We start from the raw sequence: 14,503 nt of genomic DNA on the forward strand, positions 1-14,503 counted from the left end.
GCCCACTCCAAATTGATTCTCGACTGGCTGGTAGCTGTCTGGCTTTGCAAGCTTCCACAGGGCTATTGCCACTTGCTTTGTGAACTGTGGGGCCTGCTCTCATCTTAGTATTCTTGTGCTTCTGGGCAGGGGAAAGCAAGTCACAAAGTTCCATAAAAGTGCCCTTACACATGCAAAAGTTTCAGAGCCACTGGGAATCATCCCAGACCCGCAACACTATGCGGTCCCACCAGTCTGTATTTGTTTCCTGGGCCCAGAATCGGTGTTCCACGGCATGAGCCTGCCCCATTAACACCATGATCTCCAAATTTGGGGGGGGGGGGAACGTGGTTTTAGAGAAAAGTGTGTTCATGTCCTCATCACCACGCTGCCGTCGCCTCCTCGCCTGGTTTTTCAGGTGCTGGTTCTGCATGAACTGCACAATAATGCGTGAGGTGTTTACAAGGGTCATAACTGCTGCGGTGAGCTGAACGGGCTCCATGTTTGCCTTGCTATGGTGTCTGCTCCTGCTCGGGCAATCAAGGGAAAAGGGCGCGAAACGATTGTTTGCTGTTGCTGTGACGAAGGGAGGGGCGACCGACAACATGGCTTACAGGGAATTAAAATCAACAAAGGGGGTGGCTTTGCGAGAAACAGAATGGCCCCCTCAAGGATAGAACTCAAAACTGGGTTTAGCAGGCCGTTGATTTCATGGAGGGAGGGAGGAGAAAATGAATACAAAACAAATCTGGTCTATTTCTTGTTTGATCCACTTCATCTATCTTTATACATCTTGCTGGCAGCAGACTGTGCAATACGACTGCTAGCCATCGTCATCTCCTGGGTGCTCGGCAGAAGACGGTGCAGTATGACTGCTGGCCATCGTCGTCTCCTGGCTGCTGATTAAAAGATGGTGCAGTATGACTGCTGGAAGGACTGAATCGCCATGAGACGAAACTTAAAAGAGTAATGACCTGGCTGAGTCACTCCCATGTTTGCCCAGGCGCTCCTGACCTCATCGAGGTCGGTTAAAAGAGTACCCTGGAATACGTCAATGACGGCTACCAGTCATACTGCACTGTCTGCTGCCAAAAGGCAATAAGCTACTGCTGTGTAGCAATGCAGTACCGCGTCTGCCAGCACCCAGGAGACATACGGTGATGGTTAGCTGAGCGGGCTCCATGCTTGCCGTGGTGTGGCGTCTGCACGGGTAATCCAAGAAAAAAGATGCAAAATGATTGTCTGCCGTCCCTTTCATGGAGGAAGGGAGGGAAGAAGGGGCCTGACGATATGTACATAGCACTACCTGTGACAATGTTTTAGCCCCATCAGGCACTGGGATTTCTACCCAGAATTCCAATGGGTGGCGGAGACTTCAGGAACTGTGGGAAAGCAATGCTCCGGAAGTCGATGGTTGCCTCGGTACTGTGGATGCACTCCGCCGACTACATGCACTTAGAACATTTGTGTGGGGACACACACAATCAACTGTATAAAAACACTTTCTACAAAACCGACTTCTATAAATTCGACCTAATTTCGTAGTGTAGACAAGGCCTAAGTGTGTTACTAATGTTAGTGAATTAGTAATATCTCCTAATACTTTGTGAGATAGGTGTTATCATCCCTGTGCTACAGATGGAAAAACTGGGGCATAGAGAGATCAGATGAGTTACTGTTGTTGTTTATATAGTGCCATAGATGTGCATAACGGTTTAAGGATGAAGATTGGGTCTGCCTTGCCTAGCTTGTAGTCAAAGTTAGACAAAAGGCAGCAGTTGCTGGCAGACCAAACAGGAAAAGGGGCTGTGAGAAGATAAGAGTTACAGATAGACAATGAGAAATACTTTTTACTGCATTGCCCAAGGACACCCTCCCAGTAAGATGGGAATGGCGAGTGAAGGAGCCCTGCCTCCCTGGTCTCACACATGTCCTAAGCATACGAGGCTATGCTCTCTCCTTGTAATGTGTATATATCTCCTCCCTGCCTGGCATATGGGCTAACTCACTTCATTCACATTTGCATTAGAGCTAGGATAAATACATCAGCCTCTGCTAAAGATCTTATTTCTGAAGATCTTATCTTAGACTGATATTCCTGATTTTTATGGTGGTGTAACCGACTAGACTCAGATTTCAGAGACTAGACTCAGGTTTCAGAGTGGTAGCCATGTTAGTCTGTATCAGCAAAAACAACGAGGAGTACTTGTGGCACCTTAGAGACTAACAAATGTATCTGAGCATAAGCTTTCATGGGCTAAAACCCATTTCATCAGATGCATCCAGTGGAAAATACAGTAGGAAGACACACACACACACACACACACACACAGAACATGGAAAAAATGGGTGTTGCCATACACACTATAATGAGAGGGATCAATTAAGGTGAGCTATTATCAGCAGGAGAAAAAAACCTTTTGTAGTGACTGAGGCTCATAGCTTACTCACTGGAAGATTTAGGTGGTAAAAGAACTGAAAACAAATCACTTTTTTTCATGAGGAGCCAGTGAAAATAAAACATGTTCCACCAGATGACTAATGTAAATCCTAGCTGGGGGTCAATCAATTGAGCTGACCAATAACCTTTGGCCAGGTTTCTTTATTCTGTTTCTAGCCCTAGAACAAAGAACAGATGTAGAGTTTTATTTGTGGAAAAGCCACTTTGCAAGAAAACAAACTAGCAGATCTGTTCAGGAATTTCTCCTGAAACTTTGTCTGTGACTGCAAGGAGGAAATGATAATTGATGAGACATCATGAAGATGTCTACAGAGCTGTTAATGTCTGTTGCCTGCTAAACCCTGAAGCTCCATGATTTTAGTGAGGCATGAAGCTGATGGGTCAGTTGGGGGATAACCTTCTCAATTTATTTTCTTGTTAAGTTGGTTTCAGAGCTGGAGTGTAACCTGATGATTAGCTAGTTGCAACTCTCGGGTGGCATGGCCTTCAAAACAACGGGCTGATCTGTTTCTCTAAATTTGACTCTTACTAAATTAGAAACACGTGACTCTTACTGCATTAGGGTCCTTGACTGGTCAAAAACAGTTTTCTAGGTTGGCTGGAGATAGAGGCAAAATCATCAAAGCTAATAGTTCTGGCATTCTCCCTTAATAGCTCTTGAGCGTTGGCAGAGAGGTGGCTGTCTAGGGAGATTCTTTTCCTTCCTGCCTGTTGTTCCGGCCAGCCCCTTATTGTTCTGTTAAACTTTAAAAATGTGCTTCTGCTGTTGGGGTGTGAGGGGACGAAAAAGCAGCAGAATGAATCATCATAATGTTCATATGCCTTGCGTGATAATCCTGTAATCATATTCCCATGGGTGGACTGCTGAGCCTGTACAGAGCCCAACTGAAGTCAATGGGGGTTTGCATGGGCACAAGAATATTTATGCATGGCTCTGATTTCAGGATCATGGCCTTGCTGAGTAACCCTCTGATCTTATCATTTTATCCTTGTTCTCCCCCTCACACCTGCCTGTTTTTGTTTTTGTTTTTGTTATTGTCTGTCTTGTGTAATGTCAAATTTAGATCGTTTGACTCATGGAATGTGCCTTTAATTGTTTTTGTGAAGTACATAACTAATAATTATTTCATGAACCCAAAAATGTAACTGACAATTCAACTAGATAAATGCTCCTGGTGTGAAAAAATTATTAAAATATAATAGATCTTATTCCAAACAGGATGTTGACTTAGACCAAATGTGGATGGATCTCCTTTGGGAAGATATGAAGGTGTTACTTATACTCGGAAAGTATTCTGAATTGGTTGTGAGCCAGAAGCTTTTGTAATCAACTTTAAGGCAAAGTCCCTTACCTCGTTTCTTTTAAAATTCTTTTATAAAAGATGAGCAAATAAATGTTAAGATTATTTAAATTTTAAGAATATGCTACATGGGCTCATACAGAGGGTGGGCAACGGGGGGAGGGTTGAATGGGGGCAGTGGTTTGGGGGGGCAGTCAGGAAGGAGGGGGGGTTGGATGGGGTGGTTGGGGCAGGGCCAGCTCCAAGCACCAGCTTTCCAAGCAGGTGCTTGGGGCAGCATTCAGAACGGGGCGGCAGTCCGTGTCCCGCGGCGGCAATTTGGCGGCAGCTCTGCCGCTCTCCCCGGAGCAGCTTTTGGGCGGCAGCCCTGCCGCTCTTCCGGGTGCGGCGGCAATTCGGCGGTGACTGCTTGGGACGGCAAAATTGGTAGAGCAGCCCCTGGGTGGGGGGCAGTCAGGGGCAGGAGTTCTGGGGGTGGTCAAGGGGACAGGGAGCTGGGTGTGTGTGGATGGGGCTGGGGTCCTGGGGGGCCCTTCAGGGAATGGGGGGTTGGATGGGGCAGGAGTCCCAGGGGTGGGGGGCTGTCAGGGGGCAAGAAGCAAGGGGGGGCACATAGGGGGCAGGGGCACAGCCTGGCACAGCCTCCCCTAACCGGCCCTCCATACAATTTCTGAAACCTGATGTGGCCTTCAGGCCAAAAAGTTTGCCTGCCCCTGACCTAGAATCAACATCATAGGCTTAAATTTAGCCTTGAGTCTAGCCAGACCTATTGGGTCAACACTTGACCATGTGTCATTTTCAGATCTTTCCCTTGGCCTGAATAACTGAAGTTTTGGAATGATTTCTGCTCATTCAGACATACAACCAGGAAATCCTTAAGCAGTTCACGCATTATTTTCAGTGATACGGGCTTTCTGTCTTTAAACTCTGATTTTTATTTTTTTTTTCTGTTCTTGGCATCTGTGAGGAATCCATGACAGCTGATCTTTGTTCTGACACTTATCTTCATGAGGATAGTGAGCAGTGATAACTCAATAGCAGTAGAATCATAAATGTTATGTTCCCATCTCCCTGTCTTACAAGTGAAGACAAACGTTACTTCATAGATCAACACATCCATTTTTCAGGAAGTATAAGCCTGTTTTAAATTACAGCTATAGCAAATATAGAAGTGTGATTGTGTGGGAGCAGAAGGTTCCTACAGATCTAATTAAGTCTATTCGGTACAGTGTTTGAAACAATTATAACCACCTGATCAGAACTGACCTTTCAATGCTGCTATCACAGTGGAATGTATGATTAGATTGTAAGCGTTTCAGGGAAGAGACTGTGTCTTGCTGTGTGTGAACAGAATATAACACAATTGGGCTCCAGTCGTCACCAGGCCCTTTCAGCATTACTGCAAAATAACTGATGAATAATAATCCATGAAATGCAGTTTAGTTGACTATTTTTTGCAGAGCAATGTATGGACTAGGATTTGGGAGATATGCTGAGCATGGCTGGTTTACTCTTGTGTTTTCTTGCTGCTTGCTTACCTGTAATAAGAACAGGATTTAGTCTTACCATTGAGATAAATAGTGTTAGAGCTAGAAAAACTACACACGGAAATGCCTAGAGAGAGAGGAAAACATGGAATATGTATTGTGACGGAGTCCGACCAGAAGGATATAAGAGAGTGGTTCTTTTGAGCACTGGGATGTGCTAAAAGCTGCTGCTAAAAGCCCCTCCCCCAGCCTAGGGAAGGGCTACTAAATCCGGAACCCAACTGAGTGTGGGGGACAACAAATGCAATAATGGAAAGTCGTGGGGGTCAAAAGGCCACAAGTAGGGAACCTGAAGGGGACACCAAGCAGAGAACCCCAGACAGTGCCCACTGCTCCTCGAAGACGTCGAGAGAGCCAGCAGCCGCTGCCCAGGGGAACTCTGCCTGGATGCGTGAACAGATAAAGGAGCGAAAAACAGCCTCACAGTCGCAGGCTGCCCCCCTGCCAACCTCTTCTCCCGGGTGTTACAAATGGCCACCTTGGCCATGGCTAGGAGGAGATTGACGAGGTGGTCCCGCGACTTTGTGGGCTTCGAATCGGGTGTGCATAAATAAACAAGTGCGGGGAAAAGTGGAGCCAGAACCTCAATAAGAGGTTCTGGAGGAGCCAGAAAAGGGGCTGCAGCCTGGCGCACTGAAGATATGCGTGCGCCAGGGTCTCCCTCGTGCCACCAAAGGGACAGGCTTCAGGGACAGAGGTGAACCGCTCCAAGTACACGCCCATGCTCATGGCTCTATGGAGGAGCCGCCAGCCGATATCACCGGTGGGCTGCGGGACTAAGATGGAATATAAACTGGTCCACCGGGTTTCCCCACCCTCCACTTGGCAGAAACCTCTTTCATTTGTATTTGTGAGTGAAATGGTTAATCAGTTTTGTACTGTCTTCTGTTCCACCCAGATTGTATTATTGCTGGATTAGCAATTGCCTACCCAAATGCTAATAATATCTGTTCTCACTCTTTCTTCCTAAGATTACCCCTAAATCCTATCAAGGCCTTTAGCCTTGCTTGGCATTAGCACCCTAGTGACCTACAGCCAAAGCCGGTAGTTGGTGAATAGACAAATTCTCTTTGACATGTTGGAAGAACACAGTGTGCCTTAACAAGATCCATCGTTTCTCATGTTGGTTCTTTATTCTCACAATAACGCCTCTGTCTGGAAATAAACACACAAAGTCGAGCAATCTACATTGACGCTAAACAGAAGGGAGGCTGAGAGTTTGTCACAATGTATCAGTCAGGTCTGTGCTGTGGGTCTGCCAGCATCATGGGAGTGCTGCAAGACTGAAAAAGGTACAAGAGCTGAACCCAAAGAAAATGAGGACAAGGTAGGTACTTACCAATCTTTTCATTCTGTTTAATGGGTCATATCAGATATTTTACGTCTTGTCAAAAACTGGCTCCGCACTCCTGTTAAAACTGCATGTTGGAAAGCAAAAAATAACTCAAGCAGGCAGTTTGTAAAAATTAGCTTTGATGAGGCAATTTACACTTTGCACGTTTTCTCTATCTGTAGGTGCTTTACTCGTATTCAAGGAAGGGTGGATCTAGAATAGTTAAACCTTTTTAATGTGGAAGGTTGTTTAGCACAGGGTGATATTTACATGAAATATTAAAATGTGTTCCTTCTGTTTTGTAATGACCACCCTGCAAATGGGTGGTATAACAAGGAACCTTTACACTCTGTTTTAAATATTGTATATCTGTTTTTTCACTGTATTATGTATTCACTTATCATTTGTTTTGATTTATACATCAACATGTATAATTTGTATACAATATGTACAGAAAAGTCTCTTATGCTTTATGCTCATTTGCCACAATAGAAAAATGGCTATTTCAGTGCATATAATCTTTAAAGAAATGGATTAAAAGCGTGTAAGGTTTATATTTATAAAAAGCCTTTGGAAAATAATGCATAGTTTGATAGTTTCACCATACATTGCAATGGCTAGCCCACACTAATCTTTCTGATGCGTATTTTATGTACAACCCTACAAATGGTCTTTCTAATCCTATTGTTAGACTCTTAAGGGATGGTCCAGAGACTTTAAATCTGTTTAGCACACAGACAAAGATAACAGGATATAACCTGAAAGACCTTGAAAGATAGAAACTCTAAGTATTTAGACTTAATCCAAAATATATAACTATTAGTTCAATGATGTGTGGATGTGCAGTGAAATTGTGCACGGTCTGAAAGTCAATGAATGTGAAAAACACAGTAAAGCTGTCTGCTGTCTGCAACCAGCACCACAATATTTAGGCATTATTTAACTAGAACAATTATTTAGAACAAGGGACTGGGCTTCACAAGACCAGGATCCCCTACCCAGGGTTAGATGAAAGCATAGGTACTGTGGGCCATGCCTCGGGTCCCAGTTCCTGGAATCACATGATAAAATCATAATCTGAGCTTTCATCTAAAAGCTTCTACCCTTTTATGTTGTGAACAAAAGTGGGCAGTGTGGAAAGGGGGAGGCTTAGCCTGTCTAAAGGGGAATGGTGCTGAACCACCCATCAGCCCGCTGGCAGCACTTGTGTGGATGGCCCTGGATGCTGTTACTCAAAGGAGGGAGGGGCACATGGCAGTGAGGTCACAGGGGACCTCATTAATCCAGCTCCAACTCTCATTCTGATTCGCTGTGTGAGTGTGGGCAAGTCATTTTAACCTATCTGGGCCTCAATTTTTCCTCTGTGAAATGAGGTTAATAAAGGTGGGTAAATGTTATAGAGCCTTTGGAGACTGTCAGATGAAATGCAGTGTAAGCACAAAATATTATTACATTAAAGCTGGTTGGAAAGTGATAAGTATTTTGCACAAAAAATGTCAAAAGATGGAAAGATTTTTGTTTTCACCCCCAAAAAAACCCAACAAATTATTCAGTTTTCAGATTACTTTTGGTTTTTCAAAAGCTTAATTTAAAAAAAACAAAAACAAAACAAACAAACAACCAAAAACCAGCGAAGAAACTAAAATATTTGTTTTTTGAAAACAGGCCACATTTCGTCTGTTTTTGAACTAAATGTTTTGACAAGTTCCATTGCATGTATTGACATTTTTAAACAGAAAAATGCAGGCACTGTATTAAAACTTGAATTTTACCCCGTTTATAGTCAAGGTCAATGTGACATGAGGACAGATGGTTCAGTGATTAGGGTGTTCATGTAGAATTTAGGGGATTGGGATTCAATTTCCTGCTTCCCCACAGACTTCGTGTAGGACCATGGACAAGTCACTGAGCCTCTCTGTGCCTCCCTTCCCTATCCATAAAATGGAGATAATAGCATATTGCTACCTCATGGAGGTTTGTGAGGATAAATACTGTGACATTTCACTCCATATTCTTTATGAAAATATGCTTATGATATGAATATGACATAACTGAGATATACTTTATGCAAGATGGCTCATGTACGGTATCATTGGAAAGGTTATGATTTACTGAATGTGATTATTCAATTTCTATGCCTGTATCATTTCTGTATCTGAAGTTAGGAATATTAACTATGTATCTGTATTTCAAATGTGTTACTTTGGGTGTCAACCCCAACGAGCTCTTCAGGTGCAACACTGGAAAAGCCAGACAGGGCTAATGGGCCATTAGCAGAGACCATGGACTGCGAAAGGGCTTAGTCTTCCTGTGGATGCTGGAGACAGCCTATGAGCAATGGCTGCCACAGCCCTGCAGAGACATGGGTCTGAGTCACCTGGTGCTGGATACCTCTCCTCCCCTTTTGGAATGCCAGTGGTTTTCCACTAGAAGACAAAGGGTTCCTGCCTTACACAAGAGCTATATAAGGCAGGGGAGTGACATCATCATGGTCCTCCTCTGCCTTTCCACCCTAAGAGACACTGAAAAAGAGCTGGAAGCAAGAACTGAATGGGGGGGGGGAGGGAAAGAATGATTGAGCCCAAAAAAGGGTGGAAGGGTGTCCAGCTTGTGAGTAATACTAACTGAGGTTTCAAGCTGGAGACTAGCGTATCTGCCTTTCAAGACTTTCTGTAATCTGCTTGCAACAATATCTAGGTTGAGAAATTACTATTTGTAACCAATTCCTTAAGTGAAACAAGCTTAGTGTGCATGTTTGGTTTTATTTGCTTAGTAATCTGCTTTGTTCTGTTTGCTACCCCTTTAAGCACTTAAAATCTGCCTTTTATAGTTAATAAAATTTGTTTTGTTTCTTCTTAAACCCTGTTTCTGTAACTTCAAATTGCGAGGTGGGTGGAGAAGTTGTGCATATCTTCCTCCACATTGAGGGAGGAGGTGGATTTCATAATATACCTTTGGGTCTGCACTCCAAGGGAGGTGGACATCTGAGTGTTGGGACAAATCCCTTAAGCTGAGCCGTCCCAGAACTGATCTCAGTGTCTGTTTTGGTCTGCAGCTGCGTGTGGCCCTGCCTGTGTGTTTGCTGGAGGAGGCTTAATGGCCTGGCTCAGCAAGACAGGTAAAAAGGATCCCAGGCTGGCATAACAGGTGGACTCAGTGGTCTCTCAGCTTGTCAGGTGGCATCCCAAGGGGCCCAACCTGTCATACAAATACATTAAAGACTGTGAGGTGCTCAAGGTCATAGTGATGGGCCCATATAAGTACTTTAGAATAGAAGTGCAAGGCTTTCAACAGGCCATCATCCTGAGGAAGGAGACTCATGATCAAAGAAGACCAAAAATGTAATACTTCATTACTGCTCTTCAACACCATAGGGTAATATAACCTGGCCATCAGAAAAGTGCAGCTCCACAAAACCCCACACTTTAAATTTTAATATATTTATCGGCTCCTCGTACTAAAGATGCAGCATGTGGCCCATTAAATCCTTGCATGCTTTGTTCAGAACAAGGCCTGTAAACATGTGAAACTCAACTCTTGCTTTTAAAGAAACCCGCAACGCAAAACCTCAAACCCAAGTTAATTACACAAGTTTGTGTTAATGCTTGTTCTAACCTGGATCTGAAAGCAGTTGGCCAAGGTAAAAATGCGTACACATGAAAATGACCCCACACAGTGTACACACCTGTTCACATACAAATGGGCAAGAGAAAATATCTGTATTTATCTCAGGTAAAATAGACACTTTCTTAAAAACAGACTGCCTTTAAAATTATTTGGGGACTATCATAATAGGGTGGGTCACTTCTCCTAGTACTTTAGATTCTCAGCTGCTAAACTATACATGCTCTCATATGAGGCTCCCCAGCAATATTTAATTTAGTTCTGTTTCCAGGCTAATGAGCTTCAGAAATCTTTCTTTTAGGGTTTTCTGTAGTGTCCATTACTGTAGGTATCATAAGTGCTTCCCAATTAGATTTGATCTGCCTAGTGAGATCTCTAATGGACTTCAAGGAGTCTTCTGCTAATCCCCCTCACCTGGCTGAAAAACTTCAGCTCTCAAAACCTCTGAAAATCAATCTGGATCCAAACTTAATGACTCAAAGCCACTGTAGTTTAGATCTCCCTGGGTGCTAGGATCCCAGCAAAACAGTCTCGTACATAGTAGCACTTTTTCAGACCTTTAGCAGTTGAGACTGAAGCTCCCCGTCCTTAATGCAGATAAGCTCTTCTCATCAGGGAGTGGTGGTGACGTCCACTTCCTCCTGAGAATCACAGGAAAATGTGAAGGAATGAGTACTCCTCAGTAATCTACACAGCATATGGGCACTAGAAGGGATTCTGCAGGCTGATTGCCACCCTACTGATAGGAGCAGGGGAAGCCTGATCGGCCAGGTCCTATGGAAGTGTTGTAAGGGTTTGGAAGGAAAGGGTGAAAAAGAAACACAAAGGAACATGTTAGAGGAAGGAGGGACTGGAGGAACATGCAGAGAGGAGGACAGATGGTTGGAGGGAGAATGAAGGAAGAAGCAGGGAAGGTGTTTGAGGGAAGTATTTAACAGAGAAGGGACAGACTTGGCTAAAGGAAAAATAAGAAAGCTAGAATGAGGAAATAAAAGATACAGAGATAAAACAAATGAATATGAGAGAAAGAGACTGACTTACTCCAAAAGGAAAAATGAGCTGCTAAAGAGAAAAAAGTCTTCTCAGCATGACAGAAGGATGAAAAAATAAAACTATAAATTACTCAACATTATAAAAGGTCTGAAGGAAAACACAGATCCTGAAAAAGAAGCAGAGAAAGAAAGAGAGCGAGCGTACTACAGAAGGAAAGAAAAAGTGAACTTCAAATCAAAATACAAAACATACCTAAGTTAATTTTTAACATTGGTTAATGGAAAGTTTGCTGCTCAGATGTTATGATAAAATATATACTTTTTTTCATAAGAAGTAAATTCACTGAGACAATGATTTATTGATAATAGTTTGCACTTACAGAGTCCACTTTTTCCTTCTTATCAGTCCAAATAATTACGTAAGGAGGAGGGGAATGATTAATCGAGTCCCTAGAGTCTGCCATCCAAAGTCCATAATTATTAAACTTTCTGCCTAAATGTAAGGGTTTAATTGTAAAGCATAGGGAAAAATCTTTGTAATGATTTTTAACTTTTTTTAAGCATAGCATTTAATTTTTCCCACCCTTACTTATTGCTACAACATAAAGTGCCCGCTGGGAAATCATGGGAAAGACCATGAGATGGAGGAGAGTAACCCCTAAGGGAAAATATGTCTTAAATTAAACTGAACTCCTCAGATAGATGATAGATAGTTTGTCCCATCCAACCGTTAATGGCCAATAAGAAGAGCACAAGGAAATATAAATGCCCGTCCTACTCTCCACATAGCAGTGTGTCTATACATGCAAATTCACCAGCATTTCTGTAATGGCTTTCTTCATCTCTAGTTATCACAGAATATCAGGGTTGGAAGGGACCTCAAGAGATCATCTTGTCTAACCCCCTGCTCAAAGCAGGACCAATCCTCAATTTTTTGCCCCAGACCCCTAAATGGCCCCCTTAAGGATTGAACTCACAACGGTGGGTTTAGCAGGCCAATGCTCAAACCACTGAGCTATTCCTCCCTCACTGCTTAGGCCACACTTTTTTCCAATACACAGATTTATTTCCCTTTCATTTCAAAGATCAGTTGCTTTACTCAGCTATCTGAGGTGCTTCAGACTAAGAGATTCTCATAGATTAGTTTCTATGAAGCTTAAACCTCTTAGTGTAATTGCTTCTAAAAATACCTTCTTGAAACTAGAGTTGAAGTATAATTTAATAGAGTTTTTTTAAAAAGTCCAGAGGGAAAGCTGCAGTCCTGTACTTCATATATACTGTAAGATGTGATTGTTTGCCTCCTTAAAGTATTTTCTTCTTTTGGTATTTTTATCCCAGACTCCGTAATGCATCTCTGTAATTTATGCAAAGCAGCTTACTTATTGGCCAAGGAAGAACTACATGTTTGCTATTTTGTATAACAGTTTGTAAAGGGTATGTTAATTTTTCTTTTGTATAGCTGCACACAGTTTTCATCCCAGTTCTCTGAAGCAGAAAATCCTGTTTTGGGCACTTTGTTACCTTATTTCTAAATATTTATTTCAAAACTCTCAGGAAATGGTAAGAAAAACAAACAAAATGGGCAGAGAGCAGAACAGTGATTATAAGGGAACTGTGAAGATATTATACAATGTGACAGTGAATCTGGGCAAAATTAAAGCAAAATTAGTAGATTTTCTAGAGGTAATGCCTTCTAGAAGGTCAAAATTACCAGTAAGTCAAGTGCAACAGTTATTTGTTTCAGTTGTTCCAGACATTTTCTGAGTAGCTCTGGTGGTGAGAGCCTTGGCTGTGACTTGACCAGGTTAGAAGAAAGCACTACACTCGTTCCTATGTCTAAAGCACCAAACTCAATGGGCGATCTGGAATATTGCCCCAATTATAATCGCAAGCCTTGCAGTTGTTCCTCTTTTTATATTTTTGCACACAGCTCATTCTCTATCATCAAGTCAAACATATATAAGTCTCTTCCATGGAGAAACATATCATAGGCATTCCTTCCTGATGAACAAACAAGTCATGCAGTACAGTGTGCCTGCATTGCAGTGCATGTCATTTTGCATTTGGTATGAAGTAAAGAATGCAGTTTAGGAGTCAGAAGATTTGCTTCTGACTTTCTGTGCAGCCTTGGGCCTTGAGTTGCCCAAGGCTCAATATTCAAAGATCACTTCTAATTTTGAGTGCTTCAGTTTTTGGGCACCAGATTTAGACACTCTGGCGTCCTATTTTCAAAGGTGCTGAACACCCACAGCTCTCCTAGTGTCTTGTAGGTGGTGACCAGCACTTTGAAATGGTTTTGGTTTCAATGGATGGGGAGCCAGCAGAAGTCCCAGAGCACTGATATAATGGGTTATAATTATTTCTTGCTCAGAAGACAGGCTGTTGGGATCTGAGTGAGTCTCTTCAAGAGCCTCTAGGGAGAGACAGTAGCAGTAGTCCAGCCTGGAGGTGACTAAAGCATAGATTACAGTGCCCTCATCCAAAAAGAATGGGTGCAACTTCCTGGCTAATTACTAGCTAGATGTGGGACAAAAAGGCATTCCTCACTACTGTTGCTACAGATTCATATATTCCAAGGCCAGCAGAGACCACTGTGATCATCTAGTCTGACCTCCTATATAATACAGAGCATAGAGAGCCCCAAAAATAATTCCTGAGGTATTTCCTATGGGTCACTTGCTGGAGGATTCTCTGCACCTTGAAGTCTTTAAACCATGATTTGAGGATTTAAATAGCTCAGACATAGGTGAGAGGTTTGCAGGAGTGGGTGGATGAGATTCTGTGGCCTGCGTTGTGCAGAAGGTCAGATTAGATGATCATAATGGTCCCTTCTGACAAAGTCTATGAGTCTATGAGAAAAATATCCAATCTGGATTTAAAAATTGTCAGTGGTAAAGAATCCTTCACAACCATGGGTAAATTGTTCCAGTGGTTAAATACTCTCACATTAAGAATTAATGCCTTATTTCCAGTCTGAATATGTCTAGCTTCAACTTCAGTCTTTGGATCATGTCATACCTTTCTCTGCTAGACAGACAAGCCCATTATTAAATATTTGTTCCCCATTGTGACAATCAGGGTCCAGACTCCCCATGAGGAGAACAGGGTGCCTCAACCCCTCAATATAAACATCTGAATCAACCAGTTTATACAATGTTATTGTGTCTATGTATATATCTGGTAAGGTCTTTTATGAAAGCTTGTAATGTTCAGAACTTAATGGTCATTAGGAGGTGATGGTTATGAATATGTGTGTAGAACATTGT

General features: G+C 42.7%; 1 long non-coding RNA gene across 1 annotated transcript; it reads right to left on the bottom strand.

Annotated features, from left to right (window-relative positions):
- Nucleotides 1-4,704: 4,704 nt before the first annotated feature.
- LOC140909970 (uncharacterized) lies at nt 4,705-11,356 on the bottom strand. The gene is made up of 4 exons (XR_012158393.1): nt 11,287-11,356; nt 10,803-10,886; nt 6,628-6,706; nt 4,705-5,279 (listed from the first exon to the last, which is right to left on the bottom strand). It is a non-coding gene; the product is annotated as an uncharacterized lncRNA (long non-coding RNA).
- Nucleotides 11,357-14,503: the final 3,147 nt, after the last annotated feature.

Source organism: Lepidochelys kempii, chromosome 4 (assembly GCF_965140265.1).
Source record: "Lepidochelys kempii isolate rLepKem1 chromosome 4, rLepKem1.hap2, whole genome shotgun sequence".
NCBI classification, from domain to species: domain Eukaryota; kingdom Metazoa; phylum Chordata; order Testudines; family Cheloniidae; genus Lepidochelys; species Lepidochelys kempii.